The sequence below is a fragment of the Chaetura pelagica genome, unplaced genomic scaffold, assembly GCF_000747805.2.
Source record: "Chaetura pelagica isolate M959 unplaced genomic scaffold, ChaPel_1.0 scaffold7, whole genome shotgun sequence".
NCBI classification, from domain to species: Eukaryota; Metazoa; Chordata; class Aves; order Apodiformes; family Apodidae; genus Chaetura; species Chaetura pelagica.
In genome coordinates this window covers 3,414,740-3,424,757 of record NW_009953920.1, presented here as the reverse complement: position 1 = coordinate 3,424,757, position 10,018 = coordinate 3,414,740, and positions in this window count along the sequence as shown.

The window sequence follows — 10,018 nt, the reverse complement described above, 5'->3', positions numbered from 1 at the left end:
GGGAAAGCTTCTCTGTGTCTCCTGGCCTGGTAGGTATGTTCATAGCTAGACTGTGTCTTTGATGCATCCTCTTATGCTGAAAAAAGGACAAAGAGAAGCTGATTTCTGTAGTACCTGTATATTCTGTAGTAAACCAAGGACCATATGACTCCCCATGTCTTCAGCACCACCTTAAACTTCAATCCTTTTGAGCTTATTTTATCTTCTCTGCAGTACAGTTCAATTCAAGGTTAAGCAGATACATGTTCTAATCACAAACAGTTACGTGGACTGGTGCAATGATGAGAATTAGAATTTCATTTTACTAGCACAGTATGTTTTCAGTTACAGAATCACAGAATCATTCTGGTTGGAAGAGACCTTTAAGATCATCCAGTCCAACCAATAACCTAACTCCACTGAGTCCAGTGCTAAACCACATTCCTAAGCACCACATTTACATGGCTTTTTAAACATCTCCAGGGATGGTGACTCAACCACCTCCCCTTGCAGCCTACTGCAGTGTTTAATTACCCTTTCAGTGCTGCTCCTAAGACTTGTTCTCCAGACCCTTCACCAGCTTTGTTGCCCTTTTTTGAACTTGCTCCAGCACCTTGATGTCGGTCTTGTAGTGAGTGGCCCAAAAATGAACATAGTACTCGAGGTGCAGCCTCACCAGTGCTGAGTACAGGGGGTCAGTCTCTTCCCTCATTCTGCTGGCCACACTCTTACTGATACAAGCCAGGATGCTGTTAGCCTTCTTGGCCACCTGGGCACACTGCTGACTCCTATTCAGTTGGCTGTTGACCAGCACTCCCAGGTCTTTTTCCTCTGGGCAGCTTTCCAAACACTCTTCCCCAAGCCTGTAGCTTTGCATGGGGTTGTTGTGACCCAGGTGCAGGACCAGACACTTGACCTTGTAGAACATCATACAACTGGCCTTGACCCATTGATCCAGCCTGTTGAGGTCCCTCTGTAAAGCCTTCCTGCCCTTAGGCAAATCAACACTCCTTCCCAACTTGGTATCTTGCAAACTTACTGAGGGTACACTCAATCTCCTTTCCCCAGATCATTGATAAAGACACTGAACAGAACTGGCCCCACACTGAGCTCTGGAGAACACCACTTGTGCCCAGCTGCCAGCTGGATTTAACTCCATTCACCCCAAGTCTTTGGGCCCAGCCATCCAGCCAGGTTTTTACCCTGCAAACAATACACTGGTCTAGGGAATGACCAACATTGGATGTTAAGACAGACGAACACTACTTCATGTAAACCAGAATATGCAGGATGTAGGACCAAGGAGTGTGATCTCTTGTCCCTAAAGCAAGTTAATAGCTAGTACCTCCTGTGAACTTCAAGAAGTGGGATTATTGAGTGCCTGTGCAAGGCTGGATTAGGTAGGGATTCCAGATCTTGCTGTAAAACGTCATTTGACTTTCAGCCTTGTTTGAAAACCATCTGGGAGGATGTCCTGGTTTGAGCCAGGATGAAGACAATTTTCTTTTTCCAATTCCACCCCTCCTCCCCCCCTTCAGTGAACTCTCGTTTACACAGCACAGTTGCTGAAACTAGCAGCAAGTTTTCCAGCCAGTGGACTGATAACTCAAATGTTTATAGTTACTGCTGAGAGACCAAGGATACCTTGCTCCTCTCATTCTGCTGCTTCAGCCACTAAAGGAGCAGAAGAGTCATACCTGCAGCCCACCTGTAGGGAGGAGCAGACTAGACAGCTGGCAAAACTGATCAGATTATTCTATCCCATATATGCGTAACTCTTGGTATAAATTAAGGGATCATGGAAGTGAACTTCTCTCTTCCGTCCATGGCTGGCGCCCAGCATGGAATCCATCTTTCTGTCTCCTTTGATCTATGTGTTTCTGTTCCTTGTGACAGAATGGATAGATGGAGGGAGAACAGGGGATGTTGTCTTCCTCAACTTTAGCAAGCCTTTCGACACTGTCTCCCCTAACATCCTTGTGGATACACTCAGGAAGCGTGAGTTAGAAGAGTGGACAGTGAGGTGCATCAAGAACTGGCTAAGCAATAGAGACCAGAGGGTTGTGATAAATGGTGCAGAATCCAGTTGGAGACCTGTGACTAGTGGTGTTTCCCAGGAGTCAATACTGGGCCCAGTCTTGCCCAACATCTTCGTCAGTGACCTGGATGAGTGGATGGAGTGTATCCTCAGCAAGTTTGCTGATGATCCAAAACTGGGAGAATTGGCTGATACACCTGAAGGCTGTGCAGCCATTCAGCAAAATCTAGACAGACTGTTGAGCTGGACAAAGAGGAACCTAATTAGGTTCAACAAGAATAAGCATAGGTATAAGGTATAGATTAGGGGTTGACCTGCTAGAAAGCAGCCCCATGGAGGACCTTGCGGTCCTGGTGGACAACAGCTTATCCATGAGACAGCAATGTGCCCTTGTGGCCAAGAGAGCCAATAGTATCTTGGGATGTATTAAGAACAGTGTGGCTAGCAGGTCAAGGGATGTTCTCCTCCCCCTTTACTCTGTGCTCGTAATACCACATCTGGAGTGTTGTGTCCAGTTCTGGGCTCCCCAGTTCAAGAAGGATGGAAACTATGTGCATAACAACAGCAAAGACATGAAAGCAAAGGGTTAATAATGATTTACTGGAGCATACAGAGATAGAGGAGAAACCACAGTAATTAGTAGGCGTTATACAGGAGTACATATGTATTCTGGCTGAACACAGCCCTTTCTGGAGCTGAGAGAAGCTGTAAAATATACAGCTATTGATGGCATGTTGTTGCCCCAGTGGGAACTGGGAAAGGGGGGAGGAATTGTGGCAGAAATTTCTAAGGTAAGTTCCTTAGAGATTCCTCTAATTTAGAGGAATAGAGTTCCTACTAACTTAAAAATGGAAAGTGCACAGCACAAAAACCTCTAGTTGGCTGTTTAATGTTTGTAGCAGCCAAGCTGCATCACAGACACTAGATGATGTTTCAGTGTTGTCTGTAGTGAAAACACGAGTTCTCAATTTATCTTATATTGATTGACTTAATCATGCCAGAATTTGATCTATGGCTATAAAATGTATTTTGAAGTTCAAACAACTAAAGTTTCTAAAAATCTTAATTTTATTAATAACAGCTAATAAAATTAAAAATAAGAGGGGAAAAAAAAAAAACAAACAGAAGAGGCACAAAGTAAATGTGATCTGATGTGGGCCTTGTGCATTTTTCCAGGGAAACCAATGACTGCTATGTGATCTGGTGTACCTGCAATTTTATAAACTTAGGCCACTTGAAGAGAACTCAAGATTCCTAAGGGTAAATTAAAGTTAGGGTTATCTGCTCTAACCCAGGAATCTGAAACAAAACGCTGCCATTATTGTAGTGTATAATTTGAGTGTGATGAACTTGATATGCCAAGTGGGGGAAGGAACCTCAAAGTAAATCTTGATACATGTGGCTAAAACCTCACACTGCTAATTGGCTTCAAAACAAGGGCAGAGGAACTACCATGGGAGAGAGAAATACTGTATAGAAAGATAAAGGTTAAATAAAGAACAGCTGAGTGAAGAAATACGTTCTAAGTAATGCCAAAGAGTTTGTTCTGGTAAATGTGGAAGGCTTCAAGAAACTAAGCTAGGCTACAAACATAACTGCATTTAAATACGTTAAGGATTTGAACCCTCTAAATAGGTAAGAGAGGAAGTAGTTAGATGATTTTATGCAGTATTCTTCTCTGTTGTCATTACTGAGATTTTAAAAAAATACCCTTGGAAGATATGCCTACAACTGTACAAGTACTTGAATCAAACTAATGACCTTCTTTGCATAGCCTGTATAATTTTCTTCTCTGGTGAAGGTCTTTTTTGCTTGTTTTGTGTAGGAACTTAAGAACAGCTGAGTCAAAACTTCCAGGCTCATAAGATCTTAGCCACTTAAGAAATAAGTTTTTAACACAGACTTTCTTAATTGAGGATCAGCCATTTTAAGCCAAACTCTTATTTTTCTCTGATTTTTTGTCTTAGCATAATTTATGCAGGATATGTTTTCAAGATCCATCAGATACATGCAGGCTGTTGAGATCTTACAGTTCTTGCACTGTTGGCAAGTGTGAGAAAAAACTGGAGACAGTCCAGACATTATTTTTTGTTTCATGTGGATACAGTAAACCATAGTCTGGTTGAGATGGTTTTGTGGATGAAAAGTTGCAGCATGGGGTTGTCTGTTCAGCTGGAGAAAGGCAGTCTAAAAATAACTTTTGGTTCCAAACTGGATTAAGGTTTAATAATTTACTATCTGACTTGCAGATGTAGCTTAGAAAGATGAAGAAAAGTTGCTCTGTGAGAGCTTTAACTTTTAAAAATGTGAAAACATTTTCACTGTACTGATGTTTTGCCTTTGTAACAGTATCTATGGGAAACTAAGCAACAACAACAACAAAAAAACCCCCAAAACCCAAAAACCAACGAAAAAGTTACTAGGAGTTTTCAGGATGTGGTTAAAAGATAAACTATAAATTCCACAGGGAAATAAAACCCCAAAATCCCCCAAAAATCCCCCCTGAAACCTTGCTGGTCAAAATCTTCCTGCAAGACAGGAAGACGGTGGGAAAAGAACAGACATACTATTGCAGCAGTAGTGCAAATATATTTTTCTCTTAATAAAGGTATTCCACTGCTGTTGTCAGCAGGTAGAATATTTCACGTGCAGGAAAACTAATTCACAACACTCTTTACTGTAGAGCCACCACAAGTAAAAAATGCACAAATATCCAATAACTGTCTTTTAGACTTGATCTTCAAAAATAATGCCTGCAGTCCCTGTCATGAATGCTGGGAGTAATATTCAGATGAAGAGACAATGTTTGGCTGAGTATGAAAAAAAAAAAAGAAGGCACAAAAAGTGCACTGGCAGATATTGCTGCTGTCAAGTAGCTGTTGGAATTGCAACATCTTTGGCACGTGACTCTGATACCTTCTTAAAAATGGAAGTATTTGCTTTTGCAGCTGAAGCCCAGTAGAACACTCACCCCCCACCCAAAGTAACTCTACCCCATGCAAAACTGCATTCTGTCTTATTTTTAGTGCTGCAGTAATAATTTCTGTGTCTTTTCTCATACTGCTTTAATTTTGGATGTTTATCTTGAGATGAGTTGTTGCCAAGCTGGTAGGAACAGGTCAGCAGAAAAGTGTATGTGTGTTGGTGAGAGTTGTTTTAATAAACAGGTGCCAATGTTATTAAATGCTTTTGGAAATGTAAATGGCCAGCACATATCTCTCAATTGGGGACATTTTGGTCATGGATGTATTTCTGTAAAGAGGTCTGCCTGGAGAAGACACTGTAGTGATGGCCTTGCTAAAACTTCTTTATTAGGTTTGTGAAAAAAGGACAGGATCTTTTCTTCAGAGCCAGTGACAGACCTGGGATTTTGTACAAAACAGTTCATGCAGGAGGGAGATGTTGCTCTGTAGTGGTATCACTGTCCTAGATATTAAAATGGCTGGGCTTTTCCATTCCTATGACTCTGACACCTGTCTTCCCTTGGTAATAAGACGTAAGACTGGAATTAGGAACTATAAAAAACTTAAGTCCTGATTACACAAATATTTTTATATGGTTGGCTTAGATTACATTTTGTTTTGGATCATCAGGGACTCTTCCAAGCAGCTAGGCCTCTAATTATGTTCCTAGTTTATTATTTGTCTGCAGGAAGTTAAAAATTAGTATCGAGTGATACTCATCTCTCTCTTTTTTTCTTCTGTCGTCTCTCTTTCCTCTTTCTCTCTCTCTCTTCCCTGTCCTTTTTATTTCATCCTTTTAAAGAAATGGATTCTCAGAGCTATTGTTTAGGAACTATTTTGTGTAGTAAATTGACTAAATATGGCTTGGTTCTATTTCATTGCCAGCCAGCCTGGGACAGTTGTTGCCAGAATCCTTAAACACAAATTTGGAAAGTCTGGTGTTTGACATGAGCTGATGCATGGGATGCAGACATTCAGCTGTTCAGTTGAATAACTGAGGTAGCCTTTCTGAGTTGTGACATTGATTAAGTCTTCTGGAATGTTTCAGACACATTTTTAAATTCAAATACACTTGGGCTGTAGTCCTGAAAAGAGTTGAGTGCTATTTCGCTTCTAAGTGTTGCCTGAAGAATGCCAGCATTTGGTAGAAGCTGTTTGTTGAGATCTTTGAACTGTAAGTTGCATATATTTTTCTTAACAATTGATGTTCTGTTAGAACATTCAGTCATTCCTGTGTGTTGCATTGTGTTGGTATGTGTTTCATGATTCTGGTATGATACTGCTTTTTTGGCCTTAGAAATTTTCTGAAAGTGCAACTCTCTTCTACTCAAGGTTTTCCATAAAGACAGCTGGCATATTGAAATGTGACTCAGACTTGCTGGCAATCTAATTATTAAGGTAATCCATCTCTTTGCAAGTACTGTAAATGCTTAGGCTGAGACAAAACTAGCCTCAGGCTGGAAGGTGCAACTGTTCAGGCAGGATAGTTGTGTGAGGTCATAGCATTAGCTGTGGCCAGGTGAATTCTAAGTCATGAAGTAGCAAGCAAATTGATCTTTCTGTGGATGAGTGTTTCAAGGCAAATGAAACCCAGAGCAGAGTTCCTCTGCTACCCCTCTCCACCCTTCCAAAGAAATATAAAAATGTAATAGGGAAGAAAGAGTTAAAGGTTGGAAGTTAAAACTGGAATGGGTTTACTGAAACAGGGGAAGGACATGAACACATAGGATGAGGAACAAATATACAGAAAATCTATACAAAACCTGATTGCAGAGATAAGCGTCTGAGGGTTCCTTGCAGCAGGGCTGACTCAGGAAAGAGGTCCACGGCTCTTCCCAGCACCTGATGAATTCAGATCCTGCAGAGCTGAATTAGCTGATTAAAAAGCAGGAGCCTCTTTCTGTGACCCCTTAGTGCAGCGAAGGAGCAAGGGAGCAGGAAGGGGCAGGCTTCCAGTCCTCCTGGCTTTATACAGAGTATAGCAGGAGATGGGAGGGAATCCTGACCCCTCTCTTTTCTGCCCCCTGGATTCCTCAGGGTCCTAAACATCCTCTCTCCAGGTCCTCATCTTGGTACCATAAAATTAGCCTGGCTCCCTTCAAACCATAACAGTGAATAGTTAATTTGCTAGTATTGGTGAAGGAATTTCTTACTGATCGTGATGTTAGCAGCCACAGTGGAGAAAAATCACATTAATTGCATTGTAGAAGGGTGTCCCTGGAAAGGCAGTAGTGATTCTCTCCACTATCTCTTCTATGCTCAGGTGCTTGAAGGTTTGTGGCTGCCACAGCACAGCCCTTACTCCATTCACTCTGTGTGCCTGCATGATTCCTCATACCAAATTAATGATATTTTCTTGATACCTCCCTTTCTTTCAAATGCTGTTTATATATATATGAGATTGTGTGTACAGGAAATATATATATATTTATATATATATATATCTCACATATATATATTTTCCCTTTTGGAGGAGGAATAGAGGGTGTGGGAAACAGGAGATGAGAAAATGGAAGGAGACATTAGTTTAAATGTAGACTGACTTAACTCTGTACTTTTAAAATAACCTTGAAGTTTATTCTCATGACTACCACACTAGCAATAAAATTGTTGGTAGGGATCAGGAGATTTAGTTTGCTGCAGGTTAGTGAGCCAAGCTATATTTTTTTCCAATCAGTGTTAATTCCTAATCAATGTTCAATGCTAACTGCTCTTTTTTGATATTTTTCTTTTAAGTTGTATGGTTACTACAAACAATACTCTTGTGGTTTTTGGAGTGTACATATGCATGTATATATTTGTGTACATATGTTCGTAATGTATATGAATTTGTAAATGTTTATACACACTTGCATGCTTATATAGATTTTTATATACATAAAAATGTTATCTTACCAGCAAATGAAAACTCATGATGCTTGCTGTACCTCAGTGGGATGTACATAGATTATGCAAAACACTTTGAACACTTGAGCATCTGTTAAATGCCAAGAACAGTGTCAAGACGGACTCGGCGATTTCAAGTTTTGTTGTTCTGGACAGAGACTAGGTCTACTAGCGAAATTCATGCCTCTCAAGAAAGGGAATTGATGTTTGTATCTGTTATGCTTGGGGATCCATTTCTGTTGTTGGGATGTAGCTGGTGTGCCTTTTAGGAACAATGCTTGCAATGAGCAGTTTGACCTTCACCTAGGAGGGAAGGGAGAGAATCTCCTTTCTGCTTTTGAGCACAAAGGAATGCTTTGTTTACTCCTAGCATCTGAACAGTCAGTTATTTCAGAGCACGTATTTCCATCCAGTTCTATTATCATAATCAGTTTTATTAGACATTGAGGAGGATAAGGTAGAGACGTAAGTTGGTCTGAACCATGAAAGTGCTGAATTTATATAGGAATAGGGTATTTCTGGATGCTGAGGAGTGGAGCTTTATGATTGAATCAGATCTCTATCCTCAGAATGTTATAAATTTAAATACCTGAAAAAATATATGATTCAGTCAGAGAGCTTTGCCTCATGTATATTTGGCTAATTAACTCTTCAGGCTTTAGTCCTTGTGTCCTTTGAATCTCATAAATACAACGACACTTGTAAAGTAAATTCTATGAAGTTTGTATGCAATGTTTCTGTATCACTTATGAGTTTGAATGGAATGTCGCTGCAAGACTCAAGTCTTGTTGCTATCCAGACTAAATTCACATCTGACTTCAGTGGTTTCTTTCCAGCAAAGACAGTACAGTTGTGTTGGAGAAGAGCAGCAAACTGACTTTTCACGTACATGGAAACTGAAAAAACTCCATGGCTGCATTAAGTGTTACCTGTGTCTTTCATAAATATTTTTGTTTTGCTGATCATGCTTGCGACTGGGTTTTACATGAACCAGTTGCAAAATCGTGGAAGTTATCATGTAATTAAATTTATTTTTGTTTTTAATTTAATCTTGCCCCCTCCCCCCCAAAGTCTAGGCTTAAGCATCAGGAAAGAAGATGAAAACCTCATCTGTAATATCAGGGCTTCCTGACAGGTTTACTGTTTCATTCTTAATTTGTTTGTGATTCTTTTTTTTTCTTCACTGTTTTGCAGGAGGTGTTGAAGTAAGTCACAGACAGAACAGATAGTATGCACGCATAGTTTTAGAGCATCTTTTACAAAGTCAAAGCTGATTTAAAATGTGCATTCTACTTAATACGTTGTTTCTGCGCATGAAATAAATGAATTTAGGCATCCCTCATGCTGTCACACAAGAAAATGAAATTTTTCTTCATTGATTAAAAGCCATCTTCCATTTACTTGAAGGTTGATAGTGTTTGTAAGTGATGTGTGGTTATTTATCATTATCAATATTAATAGAGCAGTGTATTTGTTTGAACACAAATACAATTTTAGAGTAAAGAATCTTGATCCTGTGAAGCATGCTGTACAAAGAACTTGTTCCTAACTTGGGAAAAATAAATCAGCATAGCACCTACAAATTTGAAAAAGAAAATTGATCACTAAGCCTTTTTTTTCTATGAGAAGTGACTGGAGCATGAAGGCTTTTCATTCAGCACTTAATGCACTTAAATCTGAAATGGGCATGGTTGTGTATTTGCTGACCTGACATCTTAGTATTTGCATCTTTTCTCTTGGGTCAGGTTGTAGAGTATCTTTCTCCTGGCAGAAGCATCAAGAAGTTAGCATGGCTTTCAGCTTCAGTGGTCTAAGGTTAGGCCCCAGTTAATCTTCCAGCTAAATCTCTGTGGTATTCTATGGCTTACTGACCTTGGAAATTGTATTTTAAATTCAGGAAAGATTGACCAATTTAGTTCACAGTAACCCAAAGGACAGACATTGCATGGAAATAAAGCAGATTTCAGAGTAAAGAAGGAAGCGCATATAAATGGAAAATCTATTAAAAGCATCCGGTGTCAGATACTAGCTTTTATGCTGTCTTGTCATAGTTACATCACTGCTCATCTGGCTACTTTTAAAATTAAGTGGTGTTTTCTGAATCTAAACTTGATAGTATGATTCATCCTTTTCAGCTCTTGGGTCAGCAGGA